We start from the raw sequence: 10,084 nt of genomic DNA, 5'->3' as shown, positions 1-10,084 counted from the left end.
GGGAGCCTTTCAGGCTGAAATAAAAGGACACTAGACAGTAACTTGAACCTACATGAAGAAATAAAAAGCACTGGTAAACACACGACATAGGTAAATATAAAAGACTGTCATCAGTGTATTTTTTGTTTGTAACTCTTCTTCTCCTATCTGATTTAAAAGTCAATTGCATGAAAAAGTAATTATAAAACTGTGTTGATTGGCATATAATGTATAAAATAATACCAATAATATTTGTGTGAAAATATTACCACAAAGGAGGGAGGAGGGAATGGAGCTATATTGGAGCAAATTCTTTGTTTGCTATTGAAATTAAGTTGGTATTATTCCAAATTAGGTTAAGTTCAGATGTTAGTTACAATGCCCAGGGCAACCACTAAGAAAATAACCAAATATATACAATTCAAAGAAACAGGGTAGATCTGAATGGCTGGATCTAGTGGCTGGGATTAAAGACAATCATTTTAAGACACTGTCAACCTAAAATTCAAGATTCAAATTCCTGGGGCAGAGATTCTATTTGTTCTAGTGTGGGTCATGCCCACCACTGTGGTCAGAAGAGCAGGGTTCCAAGATTGGCAGACTTCTAGAATTGCATGAGAGGGACAATGGGAGACATTTTCCATAAGAAGTGGATTTGAGGCAGAAAAAAATAAATGATGACCACTAATTGTGTTAACACTTTGTTAACTAGAATTTTGATTAATCAACATGGTCTATTTAATGTGACTCTGCCAGACAATAAAATACAGAAAATTTGTCGTATGCTAAAAACATTGGTATATTTGTGAATGGGGCAATATGGATTACTAGTGACTAAATATGGGATTAGGGAGAAGGATAGTATGTCAAATTTTGAAATAAGTTGTGAAATAGTGAAATAGAAGATTGGTTTCCCAAGGAAGTTTGAAACTGCAAAATCTATTTTAGTTTCCTAAAACCTGTATTTACTCTAGTATTAAGGCATGTGAAATTAACTTGATGTCAACCTGAATAAGTTGTAGTTGGTTTAAAATATTCCAGACAGAGTTAAAAGATAAATGAGAGATTGGGGAAAGTACTTGCAACACACAAACATATTAAAGAGTTACTATCAATATACAAGATCTTCTTACACTTTGAAATGATAAAGACCAGTAAGTCAAAAAGAAAAGTGAACTAAGTATATAAATAAACAATTTACAGAACAGAAAATCCAGAGGGGAAAAAAGAGAAAACGTGAGCAGCTTCACTCGAAGTCAGTGAACCACAAATTAAAGGAACAACAAACTATTACTATTCACTTATCAGAAGGGCTAAAACTATGCAAAGCAAATTGATACAGCCTTTTAGAAGGCAATCTATTAACATTTTAAGTAGATCAATCCCTCAGAAACTAAAGTACCACAGCATTTGGATATACATGTAAGGATGTTTCTTGAAACATTGATGGCAGTGGCAATTTTTTAAAAAGAACTTGAAAGTCATGAATAGGGGAACTTTTGAATAAATTTTGGTACATTCATACTGTGGAACATTATAGCCTCTAAAATAGAAGAAAAAATTAGAGCTATACCATTGAACTGGAAGGATTTTTATGACTTATTGTTTAACAAGAAAAGCAAGCAGCAGATAAGTGTTTATTCTATGATACTTTATTTTATAAAATAAAGAAGAACTGCGTGTGTGTATATATATATGTATGTATAAAGTTATATTAGCATGCTTAACTCTTTGAATAGTTGATAGTGGGGGAGAGTAGTGAAAGGGAGAGTCAGGTAGGAAAAGGAAAGACTAGAAAAGAGAGTGTCCAAAAGAAAGCACAGCATACACCAAAAGGTTCCACATGTGCATTTATGGATGGGCATGTGTATAAAGATATGCATGAAAATATGATCATCAAAACATTAACAGTGGTTATTTCAGAGTGTAGGAGTTTATTTCCTTCCTTATACTTTCATGTATTTGAAGTTTTACAATAAGCACACAATTTATATACAACCAAAAATGGTTATTTATTTTAAAATGTGTGTGTGGTCAATTGCCGTGGGGAATGAAGATGAGTCAGAAACATAGCCTGCCTTGCAGGCCCTGACAGTTAGTGGGGAGACAGGAGGACACAGTCAGCTGCAACACACAGCACGAACTTAGTGAGTGCTGTGACGGAAGCACAGAGCGCTGGGAAAGAGGCATTAATCGATCTCACAGATCTGACTGGGAAGATCCGGAAGCACTTCTTTAAAGGAGAAAGTATTTGAAGTGGATCTCGAAGTCTTGGGAGCAATTCAACAGGTACAGATGGGGATAAAGAGAAATGCAGGATGGGGGACAGAGTGAGCAAAACACAAAGGGCATTAAAAATCCAGGGTATATTAGAAGAATAGCAATTGACCCAGCTTGGTCTAACTGGAACCCAGGCAGTGGAGTGAACAGAAGGTTGGAAAGGTAAGCTGGTTTCCAACTGTGAAAGTAGTTTAGGCTGTATTCCAGTTGCAGAGGGGAGTGACTGCAGGTTTGTGTGTAGGGGGCTAGAAGGTTGGGGGGACATTTTGCTTGTTTTGTCAGGACAGTAACATTCTCAGGTCCCTGTCGGGGGTGGGGAAAGACAGGAGGCAAGAAAACCAGTTAGGAAACTATTAAAATGATTCAAACCAAGGTAATCAAAATCTAACAAGAACAGCAATGTGGGAACACAAGGAAAGAGAAATTCCAGAAATATTTCTGTGGTAAACATGGCTGCCCAAAGCGGAAGATGGAAAACCTTCTGTGCCTGGAGACTAAGGGGTTGGGAATACTTCAGTCTGAGAAAGAGGACACTGGGATTGAAGATGGGAACCACGTTGGGAGACAGATTTCAACATCTTGCAGAGTATAGAGGGGATGGTGAGAAGAAGGAGCTAAGAGCATGGACAAATTCTGCAGTAGAATAAAATCCGAACAGAGGTCTGAAGGACAAACTCTCCATCTAGAACCGCAGAACTGAAGATCTGGTTCTGATCTCGGAAGTCAGCTGTTGTACGGAAAAGATGAACCCACAAGCCTCCTTAACCGGAGCAACCCTCACGGAGGAGGAGCGAATCGGTCCCCCTCAGTTTCTGCACGTTCCAAATGAAAGGGTCTGGCCGTACAGAATGAAAGAGCTGGAAACAGTCCTGGGTAAAATCTCAGACATAATTCTTGGTCTTTGGACATCCAGCTTTTTGCTCACTGCCCTGAGGAAACCCTTAGCTATCCTTCTTTCTTCCTCTTATTCCCCCCTCAGTAGAACCGTTTCTGTGAAAAGAAATCTTTGGGTAACATCCCGTGTTAAGACATCTATGACTGTCACCAACGTTCTGTGGGAGGGGGAGTGGCCCCACCTGGCTTTCCTCCTCACCCCCTCGCCAGACAAGGGTGTCCTCAAGGCAGTCGTGAAAACATGGGATTTCCCAACGAGCCTAATACGTCTGAGACCTTAAGATAAAATAAAGGAAAATATGAAAAGTATAATTCGATTCCCAAGATCCTTTCCAGATGGCTCGCTCTCACTTCTTAAGGGTGTCTGACACAAAGACTTCCCAAGTAACGTTCTCATCTTTCTGATTATAAAATAAGCACAAAGTCAACGCAAAGAATTTGGAAAACCCAGAGAGCATCAAATGAGAACACTCAGGGGTAACTCCACCGCAGCAATAAAAACGAAATAAATATTAAAAAAACGAAATAAAAGCAATAAAAACATTTGCGCTCTGGGTCCCGGGCCCGCTCCCCAGGCAGCGCCCACGGGGAGGGTCTCGGAGCAGGGCGGCACGGGCGGGGCCGCCCCGGGGCCGGCGGCGGAGCGAGGAGCGGGGCTGCGGGAGAGCGCGGCGCGCGGGGGCCGGGAGCCGCCCTGGCCGTGCCCGCGCGCCCCGGCCGGCCGAGCGCGGGGTCCCGGCGCGCCCGCGAGGCGGCGCCAGGGGAGGGGCCCGCCAGCCCCGCCGCAGCCGCAGCCGCCCCGCTGGGCCCCGCGCGGCCCGCCAGCCAGCCGAGCCCGGCGCCGCCGTCCCCCGCCTCCACGCCCGGCTCCCGGCGCGGCGCTGGGCGCGGCTCCCGGCCGGCCGGCCCCCGCCCCTCCCCGCCCCGGCCCTGGCAGCCCCGCGAACCCGCGAGAGCCCCGGGGACCTTGGGCGGCCCGCTGCCAGCCGCGGGCTCGGCGCTTCTCGACGGCCGGGGACCTGGTGAGGTGAGCGGCGCGCCCTTGAGGATCCCGAATTCGGGATTTTGCAGGACCTCCCTGTGGACACGATATGGCCACAAAACATCAAACAGTTCATTCCAAAGTGAAAAAGGGGAAGGGGGAAGGGCTTCCTCTCCACGCCAGAATCTGGGCAGTTTCTTTGCAAACGGTAAAGAAACTATCTTAAAGACGGCAGGTGAGCCGGGGGTCACTCATCAGGGCTGCCAGGGGGCAATTTCCTTAGAAGTGGGGGAGAGTCCCGGTATTTGGGAAGAAGTGGGCGCCTGGCTGTTTTGTTGAATGCGCGACAGACTGCTGAAATTGTGAGATCTCGGGACAGTCTTCCCGAGCGGGTGGACGCCCCAGAGCCTCCTCTCCGAACTTGTCCGTAGATCTTCCTTGCAGGGGCACGTTCACCCCAGGGTGCAGGGTGGCGGATAGGATGGGCTCCCTCCCGGGGACGGTGAAGTCCTGAATAGACAAATTTTATTGCGCTGCCGTCTGTGGAACTGCCTTGTTCTGGGCGGAGAGCAGCCCGGGAGCTGCAGCATCCTTGTACCCTGGCAAGCACCCGTTTCCACCTTAGCTGTGTCAGAAACTAGAGGCCACTTGTTAGAACTCCGTGTTTGAACGGTCTGTCTGGGTATACGTGCTCTACTGCAGAATCCGAACCTAGAGGTTTTTCTTTAAAATCGAGTTTTGTTGTTGACATTTCAGAATAGAAAACTGTGGGGAGAGAAGTCATGGCATGTTCTTATTCTTCCCTTTGTTGGTTTTCTGGGTACATGCATGCATGAATAATAGACAAATTATGTCCTAGCCTCTAATTAAATGTTTTTCCTGGTATAGTCCTTTAAACCAGGCTATGGAGGACAACGTTAAATTATTGCATCCCTACGTAAAAGTGAAAGACTTTCAGGCGGGGGTTAAAAGCTTGAAAAATTGTTGGTATAGCTGTATTAGGCAGCAAGGCCTGCAAAGGAAAACTAATTTTTCTCCACCAATGGTGAGATGCCGCATGGAGGGCCTCTGGGCAGGCTGGGTAGCAGCCAGGCCTGCAAAACAGTAGCTTCTTCCTTTGCTGCAGTTGGAGCAAATGGGTGTGGAGATAAATGGCTGAGGAAGTGATTGTATGTCATGTTTGAGTCTGCAGAATAAAATGTCTTGGCAGGCTTTGCTTGAGTTAGGGATCTCTTGGGAGGGGAGTGGTGGCTCTCTGGTCCCCATTTTGCCAGCCTGATTCCACTTCAGGGCCACCGCTGTCTCTGGAGTGCTCCCTGTGTTTCCCCTCTCTTCTACCTCCAGCTTTTAGCTTCTCCCTGTTCCTCAGTAAAGTCTAGAGTTGAGCCTGGTCAGAGCACAGTTATGGTAGCCTGGGGACAGAGAACTTCATGTCTAGTGGAAGCAGAATTGTGGCCCAGGGGAGACCCAGGGGCTGATTGGGATGAAACCACTGACTTGCGGGCTAGAAGGCTCTCCAAAGAGTGGAGAGAGATTCTCGGAGAGGACTGAGGTGTTTGACAGTTTGCTTCCTGCTGGGGGTTTAATGTTTCCTTTTTTATTTGACCGGAAGGGCATTTCCAGATGAGGCTAGGGGAGTGCGAGGACTTCTCTAAAAAGTTACCCCGATCCACCCCCCAAATTCGCATTTTATTCCACTCCCTTTTAGGTTTTCAGAGAGTAACTGAGGGCAGGGGGAGAGACGAAAGAACCCTGAGGTTCTGACGTGCCACAGAGGCAATGGAACATGCACCAACTTGGGCAGAGAAGTTGGATTTGAAAGTTGAAAGGAATGTCCTACATTTAGTTAAAAATCAGAACCTGTGTTTTGCAGAAAGGTATTGAAAACCACAGCATTCATATTTAGTTGCTGATGAATTTCACCTGATAAAGGATGCAAATCCCGACCTCTTTTTTTCCTCCATTTAATTTTGAAAAATTTCAGACATACAGAAAAGTTACCTACTTCTCTCTTTGTAAACTTATAACTGTCTGGGGACATGAACTTGTTAATAAAAATCAGAGTTTGGAATCCAGACATATGTGATCTGGCCCCGGACAGAGGTAGTTAAGAAATAGTAGTAAGAAATAGATGTGTGAAGGATATTAACATTTTGAGAAAAAAATATGAATCTTATTCTTCTGACTCTTCCCGAAGAACCTTAGGCAAATTTCTTCATTGCTTCCTTTTCTCATTCTTCAAACGTGGGTTGGATTATATCGCTCTCCCGCTTTTCATCCTCCAATGGCTTCCCCTCACATTTGGAATAGAATCCATCTCTTTGCCGGGACTCATGGAGCCCCATGTGACCTGGCCTGTTTGACATCATCTTCTGTCACTCTCCACTCCCTCACTGTCCTCCTTGCTCCTCTCTGCCTGAACACTCTTCCCTCGGGTACTTGCACTGCTTCTTTCCTCACCTCCTTCAGGTCTCTGTTCAGGTGTGACCTCCTCAGTCAGGTCTTCCCTGACCGCCTGATCCAAACAGCCGTTTGTCACTCCCTGTCCTCTGACCCTGCTGTATTTCTTCGTTGCGCTTACCATTACTTGGCATTATACAGAGTATCTGTTTCTTTGTTAATTGTCCGTATATCCGCCCCCTGTTGAATGTTAACTCCCTAAGGACAAAAAATTTGTTGTTGTATTCATGGCTACGTTCCTGTTTGGCATGTCATAAGCCATTAATAAGTAATTATTGGATTAAGTAGATAATTAAATGCATTGACTCCCTTAAGGGTTGCAGAATCCTTGGTAAAATACTAGAAGTTCTTTTTGATAATTCAGTTAATCAATATTTTATAGGTAAATGATGATCCTAGAGATCAGCCAGCTTTTATCCTCACAGTGCTTCAAAGCTGAATCCTGTGCTAGAAGCTGGGCTAGTTTTGACAAACCCACATCCTAAACGAGATATAAAAGATTTCAATCCCAGAAGTTTCCTTTATGCCCCTTTCTAGTTACCCCCACCCTCCAGAAGCAGCCTTTGTTATGACTTCTATTATCATGGTTTCGTTTTGCTGGTTCCTGAGCATCATATAAATGCATTCGCACAGTAGTTTTGTGTCTTGCTTATTTTTGTTCAACGTGATGTCTGTGAGATTCATCCATGTTGTTAAGTATATATTTCTTTTTATTCCAAAATAGTATTCCATCGTTTGAATATTTACTGTGTGTTTGTCCATTCTCTTATTGATGGCCACTTGGGTTGTTTCCAGTTTGGGGCTATTCTGAATAAAGCTGCCATGAACATTCTTCTAGGGTCTGCCTCTTTTTGAATCCTGTGTTCTTTGTTTGGAAATGTTTGTGCCACCAGTGCTGAGAGAAGCCTGGCAAGGTTATGGGGGCTGTGACTGATATGGCAGCCTGTCTGCAGCTCAGCGAGCGCCTTCCCTAGACAGCTCCACTGGGTACTGACCTACCTCCACTCCAGAGGGAGCACACTTGGAAAATGAGTGTCCATGCAAACTGGGGAGCCCTCAAGTGCTTTAAGTGTTTTTAGATCCATAAAAGAGACTCTGTAGAATGTCTGCTGCCATGGCTGTTGTATTCTTCTCCTCCTGTCAGCCCCCCATCCCAGTACAAGTTGACTCTGATCACCCAGTGGGCGAGCATTATGCTATCGAGGAGTTTAAATATTTATTAGCAGGAGTCTTATTCAGAGCCTGATAAAATATTTATGTGTTTCCATGGGGCACTGGTTTCCATCTAGACTTCTCAAGGCGTTTTTCTGAGACACTTGTCATAATCATGAGTACTGAGACAGAGATAGATGACATGGCCCGAGAACACCCCATGTTATTGAACCACACCTTGCAGAGTACCCCGCTTTCTAGGGATGGGAGAGAATGAGCATGCAGAAAAATGGGCGTTGATAGTGGCTGGGTCAGGAGAAAGACTGCATGTGCTGATGAAACTGTCTTGATAGGTGTGAATCCAGAGGAAATTGTGGAAAAGAACTTGTTATATAGTGAGGAGGGATTAATTAAGACGGGATGTATTCATTCCAAATAGAAGAATGAAGGAACCAGCGTTGTAAAGACACGGTTCTTTTGACAGTGATATAGACGAGGCCTTTACAAGACAACTGTGCTGACTGCTGTAATTAAGTTATCACACTTGCTGTGAAAATATGTGGGTAGGAGTAGGGGCTAGCCAGGGCTTCCAAGTGGAGGGTAGAGAGCTAGCTATTTCAGGAAGAATCATTATTTTCCTTCAAGGAAGAAGCGGCTTTTGAGCGGAGTTCTGAAGGAGGTGTGGCTCTTTGACTGGCTGCTGTGGTGTGGAAGAGCAGTTCCAGAAAGACAGAGTAACTTGAGCAGATATTCGAGTCAGGGCTAGAGTACTGGCGTGGCTTGAGTAAGGTGAAGCGGTGGGGAGGGGAGGTTTGCAGTAAGAGAGAAAGCAGGAAAGCTAAAGGCCAGCTTGTCAAGGACACAAGAGTGTGTACTTGTTTGTTTTAGGGAACTATGAACTTTTGACCAGAGGTTGGGTCTGATTTTGAGCAATTTTGGGGAGGCGCATCCAGGTCAAGCAAGGCCTTGAGGTCTGTTTTCATGCAAGAATATTCTGCCATGTCCTATCCAGTCTAGAGACTTTGTGCAGTCTACTGTAAGGGAGGTAAACAAGAGGAGGTCACATTCGTTCAGTGGACTCCTGGGTCTCACCAACCATCTTCTTGTCCCTCATCACACATAGACTCAGAAGGCTCCAAGTCAAACTGAATTCATATGCTGTATGCTGCATTCTCTGATCTCCTTCCTGGCTGTTTGGCCTCAGTGTGGGGAGTTGAGAGGGTCTGAGTACCCTTTTATTACCTGAACCCAAATCTGGGTCAGTGTACTTCAGGTGTGGTAGGCAACAGAGGACTAAGTGGAGAGCTCAGGCCTGCTGTGACTGGGCTCCTGGGCAGTGACTAGGGAGGCAACTGGCAGTAGAGGATTGAGGTCATGCAGATTGGTAAACCATAGACAGGACTGCCTAGTCGCCTTCCATATGTGTTCTCCCTTCAGATTGCAGGTTCCTATTCAAAAGTGCTTCAGGATGTTTATTTTTTAATCCATAATGGAAATAGTGAGGTGGGGAGAGGTGTTAAATCTCCCCCTGGTCTCCACTTCATGATGTTTGTGATAAGGAAGAGATAACTCTGAAAGTGAGGGTTCTTGGAAGTGGGTCTTCTGTGCTGCAGTGAGGAGCTTTGTGTGTATGTAGATTAGCCAGAAAGCCCTGGGCTTCTGATAGGGAGAAGTGATTTCTTGGTGTAAGGAGAGGAAAGGGCATGGGAGGGCCTCTTAGAGAAACTTCATGATTCTGTCCAGGGCCTTGCTGGTTGGAATTGCCCTCCTGCTGCCATGGGTCGCTGTTCCGGAGTGACATTGGAAACACCCAGGAAAGAATGCCCTGGGCTTTCCCATTGCTGTCTGCCTATGCTGAAATGTTGGACTGTCAGTTGGTGCTGCCAGCTCTGCCTCCTGATTTTCCAAGGGTAACTGGGGAGACCTTGAGAGAGAAGGCAGAAGTGAATGTCTTAACCAGGGAAATGGTAAAGTCCTGAGCTGTGGTCTGGACTGAAGGTGTGGTAAGGGCCAAACGGTGTTGGCTGGCAAGACCCCAGACCAACAAGGCCTTTCTTGGCTCTGATCTAAGATATTCCTGATTTTCTGTGTGAAGTGGACTCACTCAAGGGCCACATTAGCTGTAGTATGTCCTCTGAACAGGTGAACAGGGTGCATGCTTAATTGAGTGCCTTTTCCAAATGGAAGTGGCAGTGATTCTGTGATTGTGCCCAGGTTGGTGATGGCTGCCTGTTTTTGGATGCTCTTGGGATAAACTCAGAAGATCGGAGTAAAGAGGGAACAGGAAAGATAATAGCAGGAGACAGGAAAGAGAAGAGAGTAGTGACCTTCTGGGGT

General features: G+C 45.5%; 1 protein-coding gene across 2 annotated transcripts in view; it reads left to right on the top strand.

The window, feature by feature from the left end:
• Positions 1–4,042: 4,042 nt before the first annotated feature.
• GPR156 (G protein-coupled receptor 156) overlaps positions 4,043–10,084 on the top strand; it is an 86,059-nt gene continuing 80,017 nt past the window's right edge. Inside the window, exon 1 of one of the 2 annotated variants that reach the window (XM_070508935.1) lies at positions 4,043–4,180. The gene's annotated coding sequence lies outside the window, so the exon portion shown is untranslated. Of the gene's footprint in view, positions 4,371–10,084 lie in introns of both variants that reach the window. The other variant, XM_014829606.3, reaches the window with a different exon arrangement.

This window comes from Equus asinus, chromosome 5 (genome assembly GCF_041296235.1).
Source record: "Equus asinus isolate D_3611 breed Donkey chromosome 5, EquAss-T2T_v2, whole genome shotgun sequence".
Lineage (NCBI taxonomy): Eukaryota > Metazoa > Chordata > Mammalia > Perissodactyla > Equidae > Equus > Equus asinus.
This window is presented reverse-complemented; position numbering and strand designations above follow the sequence as displayed.